This window comes from Aphidius gifuensis, linkage group LG4 (genome assembly GCF_014905175.1).
Source record: "Aphidius gifuensis isolate YNYX2018 linkage group LG4, ASM1490517v1, whole genome shotgun sequence".
In the NCBI taxonomy this organism is placed as follows: Eukaryota; Metazoa; Arthropoda; class Insecta; order Hymenoptera; family Braconidae; genus Aphidius; species Aphidius gifuensis.
The window spans coordinates 6,270,649-6,288,260 of record NC_057791.1 but is presented as its reverse complement, the minus strand read 5'-3'; positions in this window follow the sequence as shown (position 1 = coordinate 6,288,260).

The window sequence follows — 17,612 nt, the reverse complement described above, 5'->3', positions numbered from 1 at the left end:
AATAACAATAAAAATATTATTCGATTTATCAAATTAATATAAGTTTTTGATAATACTATTAATTTGAATAATTAACAATTATTTTACTACATGTCTACATTGTTTAAATAATTAATTCAAGGTGACAGCATCTATTGTTCATGAGGTTAGGCAAGGTAATGAATTATTAACATAGTTTTCTCATTTTCTGTCAACATTGACAAAAAAAAAAACTATTATTTAATTTCCATTTAAAATTAATAAAATCAACTTAAAAATCAACTTGATTTTCATTTGTTTTGTTTTAATTTTCAGCTGCTGTCTACCTGATTGTTGACAAAAATGGCAGGAACAAGTGAAGAACCTCCATGTAATATATTTTAAAACATTAAATAAACCTTGTTAATAACATTGAATTGATTTTGTTTTAATATTTTATTTATTTCAGTTAAGAAAATAAAACTTGAACCGGGTGTGGATAATTGGTGGCCTCTGTTAAGCATTCATCATGGAACACTTGATCTTGATGAAAATGAAAAGCTTACAATATCAGTTGGCAATAGAAGTATAGACGCAATGAACATAACTGAAGATGATTATAAATACTTGGACAATCATATGGATATCACTTATTTTGGTTATGACGATATAAAACTTATTGACAAAAATGATCTTGAAATAAAATGCACAAAAAATTTTAAGACTAATTTAAATATCAAATCAATACTGAAAACAATAAATATTGAAGGACACATTAGTGAACACAAGGCTATCTATCGAGCTGGTGGTTTTTCATTTCCACATGATGATATGAATAGTAAAATATTGATGTTTTATAATTCTAACGATTCTTTTATTTACACTGAAAAATATGATGAAAGATTAATAGGTACATTAATTTTATTATTACCATCAGAATGTGAAGGAGGTGAACTATGGTTTAATGAATACAATATTGAAAAAAACATGGATAAATCAAAACTGAGATTCATTTATTTCAATAATGATTTGGATTATCTTGTAAGCCAAGTCTTGAGTGGTAGATGCTTGTCATTAATTTACAATATTTATAATTTAAATTATCAAAAAAGTACAGCAGTACCAGCAGATATTAACACTTGTATTGACTTTAAAGAAACACCATATTCTGTACTATTGAATTATACAATAGATGAATGTCGTGGCAAGAAAAATATACTACTTGGTTATTTAAAAAATAAGAATGTATCTAAAAGATTGATCAATGACATCAGAGAAACATATTGTGTTCTAAAAGTCTCAGTTGCTAAAAAATTTCCAATAAGTAAAATTTCAAGTGTTTATACATTTTACGATGAAAATTGTATCAAAGAATACATTAGTAACCATGATTATACAAGCCAAGACATTGATTTCAATATTCTTGTTAAAAAAAAATACAAAGTACATTATACGCTATTTGCTGATCACTGTGATTTGGCAAGTAATAAAATAACTCTAGACACCACAGATGAATCATCAAGTCAATACGAAGATTATCAAGACTATGATTATTCAGAATGTTCAATAGTCAACACACAACACGAGGTTAAATATTACACTGCTTATTTGATCAATCCAACATATGGATGTAATTTAGATTTGATAGATCGAGCAAAACAAAGAGGTGAAATTTTATATGAGCATCAAGTCAATGAAAGCTGTGACACTGATAATACTGTGATTAAAAAACCACTTGACTCAAATAGTCTACAAAGTTTGTATAATTTTCTAGACATTCATTCTGGAACAATTGAACTTTATAAACCTGATCAAACTAATTTAACAGTTGGTAATCGAAATATTAATATTATGAACATTACTCAAGATGATTTCGAATATTTAGCTAGTAATTTTCATAGATTGAAATACATTGAAAATTTTGATATCGATTTTGATATTAAGTCAATACTTGCTAAATTAAATGTTGATGGAATAATTGAATATAAATTGAACTATTACAAAACTGGTGATTTTATTATTCCACTTTGTAATAAAAATAGTCCAGGATTAATAGGCACATTAGTCTTGTTACCACCATCAAATTATACTGGAGGTGATCTGTGTTTTGGTGATTACAATGTTGAAGAAAACATGGATAAATCAAAAATAAGATTTGTTTATTTCAACAGCAATATGGAATTTTTAGTCAGTAAAGTTTCAAGTGGTAATCGTTTATTATTTACTTACAATATTTATGATCCAAATTGTTATCACAAAATTAATAAACATGATCCAGCAAATATTCATATTAATTTTCCCGAAGAACATTGTTCAAAATTATTGAATTATGCAATTGAATATTGTCGAGGAAAAGTAAATATATTACTTGGTTATTTCAAACATAAATATATATTTGGACACTTGATAAATGCTATCAATGAAAAATATAATGTTATTCAAGTATCAGTTGATCGTAAATCTTCAATAAGTAAAATTTCAAATGTTTATACATTATATGAAGAACATGTTTATAGAAATAATATTTATAGATCAAAAAAACTAAAAAGAAATTTCAATGATTTTATTGATAAGGAATATGATGTTAAACATACATTATTTGCTGAATATTGTGAGTTGGCAAGTGATAAAAAAAATTACACAACAGATGAGATTGAATACTACACTGCATACTTGATCAATCCAATATACAGATCATCTTATAAAGGTGTGATAAATCGAGCAAGATTAAGAGGTGATATTTCTGATGAGGAGGAAGATATTTCTGATGACGAATACAATACTGATGATACTGTTGTGAAAAAAAAACTTGACTCAGATAGTGTACAAAATTTGTGTCATCTATTAAACATTCATGTTGGAGAACTTGATATAAATGAACAGAATTATGAAGTCAAGTTGTCAGTTGGTAGCAAGTACATAGATGCAATGGGCATTACTGAAGAAGATTATAAATATTTGGAGAGTCATTTGGATGTCACTGACATTCAACAAGAAGATGAAATGACCATCACGATAAATACTGTTGATTTGAAACAAACAAAAAATTTTAATATTAATATAGATGTTGAAAAAATACTAAAACACATTGATGTTGAAGGATACATTGATCAATGCAAGTTTAATTATTACAAAACTGGTGATTTTATTATTCCACATTGTGATGAAAATAGTCTAGGATTAATAGGCACATTAATCTTGTTATTACCATCAAATACAACTGGGGGTGAGCTGTGTCTTGATAATTACAATGTTGAAAAATTCCTGGATAAATCAAAGATAAGGTTTGTTTTTTTTTATGGTAAAATGAAGTTTTCAGCTTCAAAAATTACGAGTGGTAATCGTTTATTATTGACATACAATATTTATGATCCAATGTATTATAAAACTGATGTAATTGTACCAGAAAATATTGATATTAGCTTTCCCGAAGAACCTTATTCAAAGTTATTGGATTACACTATTGAATTTTGTCAAGGAAAGAAAAATATATTACTTGGTTATTATAAACATCATCATGAATTCAATAAACGTTTGCTTGATGATGTCAGAGATAAATACAATGTTATTGGAGTATTTATCAACCAAAAATCTCGAATAAACAGTATTTCAATCGTTCATACATTAGACTACAGAAAATATTTAAACTATGAAGACAGAGAATTATATTTTGATGATATCATTGGAGAGGAGTATTACGTTGAACATAAATTATTTGCTAAGCATTGTGATGTGACAAGTTATAAAATAAATTTTTCGGTGGAATATCAAGACCTTACGTTGATTGACAAGGTTGAATGTTACTCTGCTTATTTAATTAATCCACGTATCTATTGATAACAACATTTGGTTGTTAGTTATATTTTTTTAAGTCATGATTTTTATTTTCGTTAAATATATATTTTTTTTCTATTATAATTTTATAAATTATAATTTATAAATCATAATTCATAAATAATAATATATATTAATCGAAAAAATGTACCTATAAATATATGTAAATTATATTACATATTAAATATTGTTTGTTCAAATATGGTATTGTCTAAAAAAAAAGATATAAATATTTATAGAGTATAAATGTTATTATGGTATTGACTGACTTAATTTTTAAAAACTGATTTACTCGTTAAATAAATGTGTTTATTTAAAACTGTTTTTCTTCCTTATTCATTTATCTCTGGGGATAATTTTAACTAAAATAGCTAGACATGTAATACATTCTTTTAATGATGAGAAGATTCTAGTCGATACCAATCAAATATCAATTAAAAGCTGAATATAAAATTGTTGCTTATATAAAAAATGTGTCCCCAAATGGAAAAATTAATATAAGCACAAATTTTCTTATCTCTTATTATTTAAACATCTCTTATCACGGGTATATTTTTTAAACAAGGTCATTTTTTTCATCTAGTATATTGTTATCTGTTTTTTTGAGAACAAGAAGACTAGAAATACTATTTGAGACAAACAAAGTTTGATTCTTCCGCATTTTTTTCTATATATATATTGTAATGTATACTATAAGCCACGACGGAATAGACATAAATTATATCACTAAGTAAATTTGGGCTTATATCAATTTTTTTTGTTTTTATTTAATATTTTACGTTTTATGTTTTTTTTTTGTTTACTTAAAAAAATTGTGTCTATTCTGTCGTGTCGGGGCACTTTAATATATAGAAAAAATACGGAAGAATCAAACAAATAATACATTTTTTATGGTTTCAAACAACAGATAATACTATACTGAATACATTGAATGTCATCAGTGTATGAGTTATCAACTGATAAGATTTTTGGTTTAAATAGAGGTTCAAAATGTTGTAAACTTTATTAGAAAAGTAAAAGTCTCAACGAGTGGATCATATTGTCAAAGGCTGCAGAAAAATGAAAGAGCCAATATTCTTGGCTCTTTTATTCGTGTTTTCATTGAGTGCATTTGCGCTCGGTAAGTGATCTACAAAATATTTTTTATACTATTTTTTTTTTTTATAATATGAAATTGTCTACTAAATTTACAACTCAAGGACATATATTTTGAACCACTTACATAATTACTAATTATTAATTATTACTAATAATTTATTAGATATATCAGACAACCATAGTTATTTGATTTTTTTTAAATTTTTGTCCATAATTCTTGAATGAGAATGATCTAATCTTTCTTTTTTTTTTTTTATTATCAATTACATCAAATTAAACTTTTAAAAATTTGATAATAATTTTATAGTATGTTCTTTTTATCATATATTTAATAAAACAATTCATATCATAAGACACTTTACTAGACGAATTTCAGTAAATTTTATTAAATTATTATAAACAATTACGTTTAAAAAGCTTACGATATATAAGTTCTCTAATTATACGTTGAGATAAACCTGCGAAAAAATTAGAAAATTATTTGACCATAAAAAACCACGAAAAACGACCCAATATATACCTAAAATTCTCATAAAATATAATAATAATATCTATGAGAATTACATGTGCATTTAGTTGTCGTTTTTAGTGGTATCTATGAGATTTTTTTACCTTAGCCATCTCGGATGCTATTGCGGATGCATAAATTGCTTTTAAAAATACATGTCGTCTTCATATTAATCTAATCTATTATTAATTCAATTGAAAATTCCTAAAAATATATGTATATTGTTGAAAAACAATAACGAAATAGACACTAGGCAAATCACTTTGTGACTGCATTTTATTATACCTTTTTTTTGTCTTCATAGATTCTATTACGAAGCTCGAAAAAAAAGAATTAACAAAAGATTATAATCAGGCAAATATTATAATACGAATGTTGTATCAAAATCATGTTAATAAACATGATAACAATATTGATATTGTAAGTGTTTTAAAATTTTTATATATATAGTATGTATAAGTTTTATCAAGAATTATTATTCTAATTTTAAATTTTCAGAGTACTGATATGAATAATTTGAATAGAAATAAACGTGATACACGATGTATTCCTGGAAAAAAACCATTGACCCACTTAACAAAAAATGCAAAAGAAAGTCATACTGTTTCTTCTTTAATGAACAGCCTGAACCAAAAAACAGCAAATATTAAATATTCTAATGACCCTAATATAGTACTATTATTAGGTCTTTCTGGAGCTGGAAAAACTACTCTTGCTCAATATCTTTTTGGCAACAACTCTAATTTATTATCAGTGGCAAAAAGAAATGAGTGTAATGAGACGACAAGTGATTTTTACATAAAAGATATTGAAAAAAAAATTGGAAATAACGCTCTTCTATCACATACAGAATATCCTGATTTGAAAATTGATCTCGAAACAAATACACCAGTGTATGATTGTCCAGGGTTCAGTGATACAAGGCATCCTGAATATGATATTTCTGGAGCTTATTTTATCAAAGCAGTTTCAGATAAGGCAAAAGCTTTGAAATTTATATTTGTTGTGGATTATAATTCAGTTATAACAGGAGCTAACAGAGAAGAGTTTATTACACTTGCTAGACATGCAACAGATATGATTAATAATATTTCAAAATACAAAGAAAGTATTGCTCTTATAGCAACAAAAATTAAAGATGATAAACCAGATTACCAGAGAATTCGTGCCATCGTTGTTTTTTTGCAAGATGTCAGACAAACACTAAGCGAGATGAATCAAGAGCCAAATGTACAATCATTTATTGATATACTACTAACAACAAGTGGTCCAGGCAATCAAGACTATACTAGAATTGGTTTGATGCCAAAGTTTGACACAGAAGGACGTTTAATTGATTTACCAACAGTTAAAGATCATAAAAAAAGTATTTTAACTATTATACATAATAATATTAAATTCACTAAAATTGATACAACAGATGTGAAACCCTCAATATCAAGTAACTCAGTCTACTATATTGATGACTTGGCCAACGAAGTAACTCAACAAATGTGGATTCATATAGAAGCTGTAGTACAACATGTCCAACTATTTTATGATGATTTGATACGAAATATGAAAGAAAAGATACATTCTTTTAATCATCATGATAAAAGTATAGTTGACATTGATTTATCACAGGCTAAATTATTCTCAACTAAGCTCAACACAGGCCTAAGTGTCATATCAGATTTTACCGAAAATATCAAAAGTAAAACCACTCTCAATGAAATATTAAAGTATATTATTAGTAGCGCATTGATTTCAGAAGTTCATTTGTCTCAAGAAATTGTATCAAATATTTCAACTCAACAAAAAGATCTTGAATTTTTACATACATTAATTCATAAACCTAAGAATTCATTCAGTCTAGACCAACTAATAATATTCTTTGAAAATTTAAAAATTCATTTAACGTTACTAAGTAATCATTTTCACAATGACGTATCTGATGTAACAGATCAAATAAAAAATACCATTTTATCAATTGAGTATAATATTATGAATGAAATACAAAAGAATTACACTCATTTGACAAAAACCATTCGAAACAATAAAATACTTTTTTCATTGATGAATTCAGGATACTCTGGGCTCATGAAAATACGTGATGTAGCAAATGGCCCTAATGTAACTTATAAATGCATTAATCAAATTCAAGAAACTGTTCAACATTTCAATTTTACAAACACAAATATTAAATCTGTAAACCATACATTTCAATACACATCAAAATTGATCAATCAGTTAAATTTCTTACAAACTCTAAACAATCAATCTCCTGACAGATATTCTTGGAAATGCACAGCTGAAATAAATCGTGTTATATCTTATTTTGATGATTCAAGCAAGTGGTATCGTTCGTTAATTCATTTAAATGAAAGCTTGCTGGAATGCAATATACTAAATAATTTTAGTCCAAATGAAATAAATAATATGATTTCTAAAAATGATAGTGGTAAAACAGTACAAGATACGAACTTTAATTTTTTTTTACAAAAAGTTTATTCTTCAAGTATATATAATTTAGAATATTGGCAAAATATCAAACTTGATCAATCCAAGTTAAAAAGTTTGAGAAAAATCTCTAATTTTATATCCAAATATCAATCTATGCATGAGAATTGTTCATCAAATAATTCCCCAATCAATGATAATTCGATTCTTTTGAGTGATCTGTATACAACAGAAGGATTCATACATGAAATATTAACTACAGAGAATCAGTTTTATGATCTCCATGATAAAATATCGTTGATGAAAACTTCTTATGAGTCATTATTAAATAAATTGACTCGATATTTTAAAAAAATTACAACAAAACCAGAACATGGTGAAAACATAAAAGCGTTGCAATATGTATTTGCAATAGCAGCAACCAAGCTCTATAGATTGAATCATAATTTTGAAGGAACTTCTATTGATCTGGATATTATAGAATATTTTACTATTGTCGAAGAACATATCAAAGAGTATAATAAGGCTCTTAAAGAAGTCAATATAAATAAACATGAACAAGAATATAGAAGAGGAATAGATGAATCTGTAAGAACAACAAATGATTTTGTTGAAAATCATCTTCAGTCAGCTATAGATGAAAATATTGAAAAGCTTGACGAAAATATTGGCATGATGATTGATAATTTGATTACTCAACGAGGAAGTGTTGAAAATGAAATGAAAAATTTAGATAAATCAAGATCTATGATAGAAGGTCAACTGATCCTGAAAACATTATTTGGTACTTTACAGTTTGTCGGTTCAAGCTTAGCTATTCTTGGTCCAGTTGGTGCTGTAATGGATTCTATTGCTGGTATAAGAAATACAAATGCCACAAGTTTATTACCAGAAATTAACGCTATGATGCCAATAACTAAATTGCCTGCAAGTGTGAGTAAATATATACCAAAAATATCAGAACATTTGAAAAATAAAGGAAAAATTCTTGATAAAAAATTGTATTTAGTAGAAAAAGAATTTGAAAAATTCATGAAAAAAGACAGTACTTATGATCTTGAAAAAATTCAAAAAAAATTCTATGAATCTCACCTTGAAATAAATGAAATGATTTCTGAAGATGAAAAAATTGTTGATGCTAATGATCTAAAAAAATTAACAAAGTTGGAAAAAGACATAATGGATTTGGTCGAAAATGAGAAAAATGCACTTAATAATGAACTATTAACAGTCCTACAAGATTATGAAAAAGAAATAAAGAAAAATAGTCCTTATAATGTCACATCTATAGATAACTTATATATGTTGAATAAGAGAATTAATGAACTATCAGTTGAAGGTAAAAAACTGATTGAAAAAGAACAAAAGGAATTAAAGAAATTAAAGCAGAAAGTAGATATAATTATAAACAATCATAAATCAGTTAAGCTTGAAGCCAATAAATTAGAAAGAATAAAAATAAGTGTTCTTGAAGAATATGAAAAGGAAAAAAATAAAGGTGAAATTAATAATCCTAAATCTTTAAACAATCTCTTAACTCTACGCAAATCATTAGAAGACTTATCAATAAATCATGCAAGAACATTAAAAGAAATGAAAGAAGTAAAAGAAATCGAATATAAACCTCGTATGAAATTATTGACTTTTGTTCAAAATACAGTTATTATGGACGAAGCAGTATTTGAAGTTTATAGTAAGACAAAGAATGATCAGACAATAATTAAAGCAGTGCTTAAAATAGATCAAGCAAAAATTAAAGAATTAAAAAAATACGAGCAATCTATTTACGAAATACTTATTCCTTTGATTCAACGACTAGCATCTATTTCATCTGAAAACAATTTTGATGACCAATCTTATGTAGAGCTTGATATTAAAAATTGGAAAATAAAAGATACAATAATAGATGTACAGAAACAAGTACTGGATATGACTCAAGAATTTGATGCACAAGATCAGCTGTTCAAATGTTTTATTGATAAAATTAATTATGGAATACAAACTATAATTCAAATGTATGATCGTATACAAGATGACATGGATAGAAAAATTTTAACTAATTACATTGCTGATATTTCTAGAAATAATAAAATAACAAATGATTCAAAAATTAATGATGATATTGACAAGTTAGAATTGGTACTAAAATCAAATATGATATTAGTAAAATATGATCAAGCTATAAATGCATTCAAACAATATGTATTTCCATATGCCGAATCATATCCCCATGAATTTTCATTGATGTATAAATACAACAATTTAACTGATTTAATAGACAAATCAATAGGACGAATAAAATCACTTCGAGAAAAAATGATGCATCCAGATACTTTACTAGATAGTGAGCATCGATCCCATTTACATCTTGATTTCAATAATTTATCTGAAAAAATATCGACAGTAGAACCATACTTTACTTGGAGTCATGAATTATATAAAGATCAAATATCAAAATTACTACAAGGACAAGAAATAATGATAAGAGCGAATATTGAACAATTTGATGAACGAAATGCTCTTATGTTTAACGACATTGGAGTTTATTTTAAATTAAAAAATGCAACTATGCAGGCAAAGTTTGATAAACTGATGTCTAACCTTCATATAAATATGACTCATCTTGGTGACTCTTATTACAGATGTGGAAGTAAAACATATATCATGAGCCACTTTCCACTAACATTTGATCACAGTGTTATTCCTAGTAGCAACAAGAAATTTGAATCTGGAAATATCATATACGAAATATTGACTAAACATCCAGCAATACTTAGTCCATTCACCATGTGGAAACTGAATCTTTTCGATACTGATCGATTCAATTTCGAGCAATTTACTAAATATACTAATGAATCAATTGATCTTCAGCTTGTAGGTACAGGTCAATTTATATATCCTGTGCCACCTCAGTGTAACAGCAACAACCTAGAGAAACATTATAAATTAAGCATTACACCATAGTGAAAAAATATTTTTTGTTCATTATTTATAATGATGCATCATGAGATGGACGACAATGTAGTTTGATAATATTATATTATATGATTTGGATATGATTTACATTCTTGCATTTTGCCTATTTTTTAAATAAAATAAACATTTCTCCCATTGTGTTGTTTCTTTATTAAAATAAAAATATATAAAAAAAGATTTTATTCGAATCTTTCAATCTTTCAATAAAAGTTTTTACGGAGGCGAAGCCTTACGTTTTGAAATCACTGGCAAAAAATAAATAATGTTCATATCTTCTAAACTATTCAAGATAGAGAGTTTGAAATAGGCTTAAATTAAAGGTATTGAAAAGATCTACAGCCAAGGATATGAAAGAAAAAATTTTGATTATTAGTTAGTTAATTGTTGATAAAAATAGATAATGAAAAAATTTTAAACTTGAAATATTAAGAAAACTAAGAACAAATCATGGATGCAATTTTTTGCCAGGATGGTTTTTTTTTAAAACTCTACAAGATTACGATTTTTTTTTTTTTTTATTGTTGCTAAAAATTTGTTAATTAACAAAATATCAGAATTTGTGTTTTTTTAGACACTTCATAACTTTTTTAAAAATTATCTCACAGAGTTCTATTTGGTCTTAAAATTTTCCTCATCAAAATCTCTACAGCCAAGGCTATATTTGAAAATATTAAAACCACCCATTTTCAATTGTAAGACGATTGTTTATAATAATAGGTGTCATCGCGAACTTTGTAATGAATAAAGGGCCTTTGAAAAGTTGGACTTGGAATTTCTATCATATCCTTGGCTGTGGCAATTTTTATAAAGAATTTTTTGAATGCAACATAATTTTTTTGCGTTTATTTATTCAAAAGTTATCAGGTGTCCAAACAATAACCAATTTATTATTTACAACAATTTCTTCTAAATAAAAAGTTTGTACGCATGCGCCAATCAAAAAATATATTTTGATCGGTAAGTCAGTATTTCTTTTCATCGATCTTTCATTTAAATAGTAATTAATAACTATTCTTACTATTTAGTAGAGGGAGGGACATTTGCACCGGATGACCTTGAGAATTACAAGTGAGTCAACGATCTTCTATGGTGGTAGTCTATGGTGAAAGTAAAAAAGTGGGGAAGAAAGATAAATTGTAAGATAATTTTAAAACGAAGATAATTTTAGATTAGAAAATTAATTTTAGTTTTATAGATATACAGAAAATGTTAAAAAATAAATATATCTATGTTTGATAGTAACCAATATGAAAACCACCAATCACCAATATGAAAACCACTAATCACCAATATCAAAACTATCAATCACCAATATCAAAGCTACCAATCACCAATAATAAAATTATCAATATTAAAACAACCAATCACCAATATCCCAACTTCCAATATTCCAGCATAAGAAGTTTCATGTTTCATCCAGTATGGAGCGACTTGCCGTGTTCATAAACAGTATTCTTGACGAATGTGCAAGACTGAGCAAGACCTTGAATCACTAAATGTGACCAAAATTTTCAGTAACTTGGTTAAAATATATCTCCGCATTACTTCGTTTTCGGCCTATTTCGGAGAAATTGCTCCGGCATGAGATTGATGCTGGAATAATTTCGTTGACATGAAATTAGTGCCAGCGAAAAATTATTCTGGCATGAGATCAAAGAAGGAGAAAACACTCCATCATTGATCTCATGCCGGAGTAATTTCTCCGGCAGTGACCTCATGTATTTTTGCCGTTATCGATCTCATTTCTCAGGGAACGGGCCAAAAACGGAGTAATGCCGGAGAAAGCCAGAGTATTACCGGAAAAATCTTTCCGCCGGGGATTTTTCCCGTTTTTAAAGAATTGATTGCTAATTACATATCTCAAAATGAAAAAGAATAAAAAAAGCACGAAATATTTAACGTTCAACAAATGTTTCATATTACTATTGGCTTGTCTACTGTCAATCTCATTTTTCTGTCATCGTTTATATACTTTGTCACTAATAATTAAATGTAAATCATAGTAAAATAAGAATTAATATTGATTAGAAAGTTGTTTCAAATAGTTTGTAAATTTATAAACTTAATAGTTATAGTGAGCTTAAATTAAAAAAAATAAAAATAGTAAAAGTTTTTGATCTAAGTAGAAAAATAAGATAACTGTTCACTTTTTAAAATTTTTTTAGAAATTCAATTACAACTAGAAAAGAAACAACAAATATATATATGTATATAGTTAAAAATATATGGGGCATTCCATGTCAACTCACAGGGTTTTTTCCCTCACCCTCACAGATTTGAAAACGAATATTTTTTTTGGGTTAGTCATCGACTCAGATGTACCTCTGATTTTTTTTTTATTTTTACCATTATTAACCACCGAGCCAGAATCAAAAAACACCCCCTTCACAAGAGTAAACTACGATTTCGCCATTTTTTAAAAATCTGATTTTTTTACTGTAAGTAGTAGAGCACAAAATGAGCTCAATTTCCAAATTTCATCATGGGATAGCGATGGGTTCATTATAAAAAATTTTTTTTTCCATGGCAAAATCACTAAAATCAGACACGATCATATGCCCAAAGAACAGGTTTTTTTTTTGTTTCTTATAGGAAATTTCCTCACGATTACAGGAAAAATACGAAAAAAATTCCCACGCATGCGCAAAGTGGTTAAAAATCAAGTTCAATTATCGAAAAAACGGCTATTTATCGGTTATACAGGATGAAAGTAACAGTATGCCTTTACTATTGTACGCGAAATTTTAAATACAAGTATTGGGCACGACGTTTGTACTGACCATTAAAGTTAATTAATGAGAATCAAGCGTCATTATAATGGGACGTGGTGTTTTACGCCAGCTAAAATGTTTTGTTTTTAATTAATTCAAATTGAACGCCAGATAGATAAATCATAATGTTGATGAATGCAGCTGCAGTCATACAACAGCACTCACACTAATTATGACAAAATAATCACTTATAATTTAAAATCACATTTATATTTTTGACATTATGTGATTTATTTTTTGATCACATTTTAATTTAAAATACTTTTATATTTTTTTGATCACATTATGTGATTATTCTATCAATGTGATCAATAAATAAATCACATAATGTGATCAAAAAATATGATCTTTTCTAATTTAAAATCACATTTATATTTTTTGATCACATTATGTGATTTATTTATTAATCACATTGATAGAATAATCACATAATGTGATCAAATAAATATAAAAGTATTTTAAATTAAAATGTGATCAAAAAATAAATCACATAATGTGATCAAAAATATAAATGTGATTTTAAATTATAAGTGATTATTTTGTCATAATTAGTGTGAGTGCTGTGTGTGTGAGTATGCAGCTGCGCATTCATCCAGCGAATTTATGATTTAGCTCTATCTGGCGTTCGAGTTTTGAATTAATTAAAAAAACAAAAACATTTTAATCCATGGCGCGTAAACACACACGTGGGTTCAGACGCCATAATGGTAATAATTATCGACGCTCGATTCTCATTGGTCAACTTAAAACGTTAATAACTCAGTCACAAAGCGTCGTAGACCCAAACTGTAAAAACATTTACTATTTAAAATTTCACGTACAATCTCGTAGTATACTCAGTGTTCGCCATTTACGCTTCATCCTGTATATCGTACAGCTATTGAAATAACGATTGATTCTAAAATTCAATAATAGTGATCGATAAAACTCGTCAAGGAAAAAAAAATGTCATAATAAAAATTTCGATATCTCGAATAGTTTTCGAAGTATCGATATTTTTTCAAAACATGTATACGATTTACTTAGCCGTTAGATTTTTTACTATAGCTGTAATTATAGCTAAACAATCAATATTTATTCGAGATGTCAAATTTTTATTATGACATTTTTTTTTCCTTGACGAGTTTTATCGATCACTATTATTGAATTTCAGAATCAATCGTTATTTTAATAGCTGTACAATATATAACCGATAAATAGCCGTTTTTTCGATAATTGAACTTGATTTTTAACCACTTTGCGCATGCGTGGGAATTTTTTTCGTATTTTTCCTGTAATTGTGAGGAAATTTCCTATAAGAAACAAAAAAAAAACCTGTTCTTTGGGCATATGATCTTGTCTGATTTTAGTGATTTTGTCATGGAAAAAAAAAATTTTTATAATGAACCCATCGCTATCCCATGATCAAATTTGGAAATTAAGCTCATCTTGTGCTCTACTACTCACAGTAAAAAAATCAGATTTTTGAAAAATGGCGAAATCGTAGTTTACTCTTGTGAAGGAGGTGTTTTTTGATTCTGGCTAGGCGGTTGATAATGGTAAAAATAAAAAAAAACTCCGAGGTACATCTGAGTCGATGACTAACCCAAAAAAAATATTCGTTTTCAAATCTGTGAGGGTGAGGGAAAAAACCCTGTGAGTTGACATGGAATGCCCCATATACATGTTATATTGAGGTTAGGTTCAAATGTTATCATTGTTATTATTGTGTACAATATTTATATTCAAATAAATATTAAAAAAAAAATATATTATGTATAATAATAATAATAATGATAAATATGGTTCCGTAATTAAAAAACCCGCATTCGCCGGAGTTTTGAAAATTTTCAATTTTCAACGGGAAACGATTACGTTAACAACATTTTTTCTTTTATTATTCCTCACAAGGAATTCAATTTTTGGGTTTTTTCAGTCTCGGTCTTGGTTTTTTACACCAAGTCTATAGACATACGCAATTATTCACAAAGCGTACTGATCACGCAATTATTTCAAAAATTAACAATTAGTTCATTAGCATACAATCTTGTGTATTATATTTGCGCGCAAATATCCATGGATAAAAAAAATACCTTTAAATGTATGCCTCAATTGTAATTTGTTTTTACTACTACTATTCTTATTATTGGTATTGTTAATATTATGTAAATGATGCTGCTGGTGTTGCTCGATTTTCTTCTCTACGTAATTTTTGTTGTTTATTTTTTTTATGTTCAGCAGCTTTATTTCGTTGTTTTTCAAGTTTAACTTTTTTTTTAAGCTCAGTGCACTTTTAGTTTTTTCATCTGCAGCTTTTTTTTTTTTTTCTTTATTTCCTTCTAATTTCTCAATTTTAGTTTTTTCACTATCACTACCATTACCACCTGTAGCATTTTGTTTTTTTTCTTTATTTCCATTTTAATTTCCGATTTTTAATTTTTTTCATTTCATCAGTTTTTATTGGTTTTTTGAGACTTTTTTTTGTATGATAACTTATCATTGATAACCATATGCTCAGAAATTGGCTTGTTGATCTAATAGTCGCAGTCTTTGAATTTTTTTAGCCCAATTAAGTTTTACAATACTTAATTGTCTATAAATATGTTGAACATCGTAATTGCATAATAATCTGAATTTTAAATTGCTAATGTAGTCATTAGGATTTTTTAAATTTGAATTTTCAAATTCTTTCATTTTTACGATGTTCTTAATTCTCTTGTCAGCAATTGATGTTATTTTTTTTCGTTTTATCTCATTTTTATAAAAACCACTTTTATATAATATTGATGTATTTTTTTGACCATACTGACGTTCTTTTTCTTTATTTCCAAGATCATTATAATCCTGGATGGAAAATATTCTTAATCCTGGATCAATTGACACAGAATTTGTGAATTTAATGTTTTATATGACTAAGATAATGACGTGATATCCCTAGTAGAAATAATCTTTCCGAATTATCTCCGGATTTCTCCGGATTTTCTACGCAATTGAGACTTCCAGAAATATTATTCCGGAGTTTTTTTGGGTTTTCTCCGGATTTTTTCGGAAAAAATTTCTTTTTTATTTTTCGTATGTAAACTGTTATTTCTAGTTTTTTTTATTAATTTTTCCATTTTTTTGTGTTTGTTTTTTTAAGTCAAAATTCCGGAAAAAATCCGGAGATATTATAGAAATAGTCTGAAGAGTACTCCGTAAATATCTCCGAAAGTCTTAATTTCGTAGAAAATCCGGAGAAATCTTGAGTAAGTCCGGAGCAATCCGGAGAAATCCGGAAAAATAATGAAAAATCCGGAGAAATCTGGAGAAAATTCGGAGAGATTATTTTTACCAGGGATGACAGTAATTTTTTTCAATTTTTCTGGATCTGTTATTATTTCATTGTCAACTTTATTTTCAACTTCTTCAACTAATCTTGTTTTTTTTCACTTTCAATAATAATGATATTTCAACATTATTTGTTGTAGCTGTTAAATAAAATTCTTTACCTAACTGTGTTGTTGGAATAACATTCATCATATATCATACCATAATTCCTCATCACCAGTTTTTTTAACATTTCGATTTGTCATTTTATCAATTATTGTTTTCATTTGTCGTAAAATTGAAGTACTTATTCTCGCGTGTTTCCATCCACATTTATATATTGGTATAACGTCACTGCACGAAAATCAATAAAAATTTTTTGTAATCTACAAAAAATGGTAAAAATAAATGCCATTTACTGTCATTATCAACTTGTTCAAAATTTGAATCTTTAAATTTTTTAAACAATGGCATATCTGGATATTTATTATCACTGATAATTTATCAGTGATCAATTTTTTGATGATTTTTCTTGATTCATTGTGATAATAATATTTTATTTTTCTCTTCTTCTTCTTCATTCTCCTCCTCCTCCTCTTATTCATGCTGTTTAATTTGTTTAAAAACATATTTATACATTCTGATATACCCATTGTGATGTACTCGCTTTTGCACTTACGATTTTCACAATGTAACTCGATATTTCAAATATAAATTAATATTTCAACATTTTGTCAAATTGT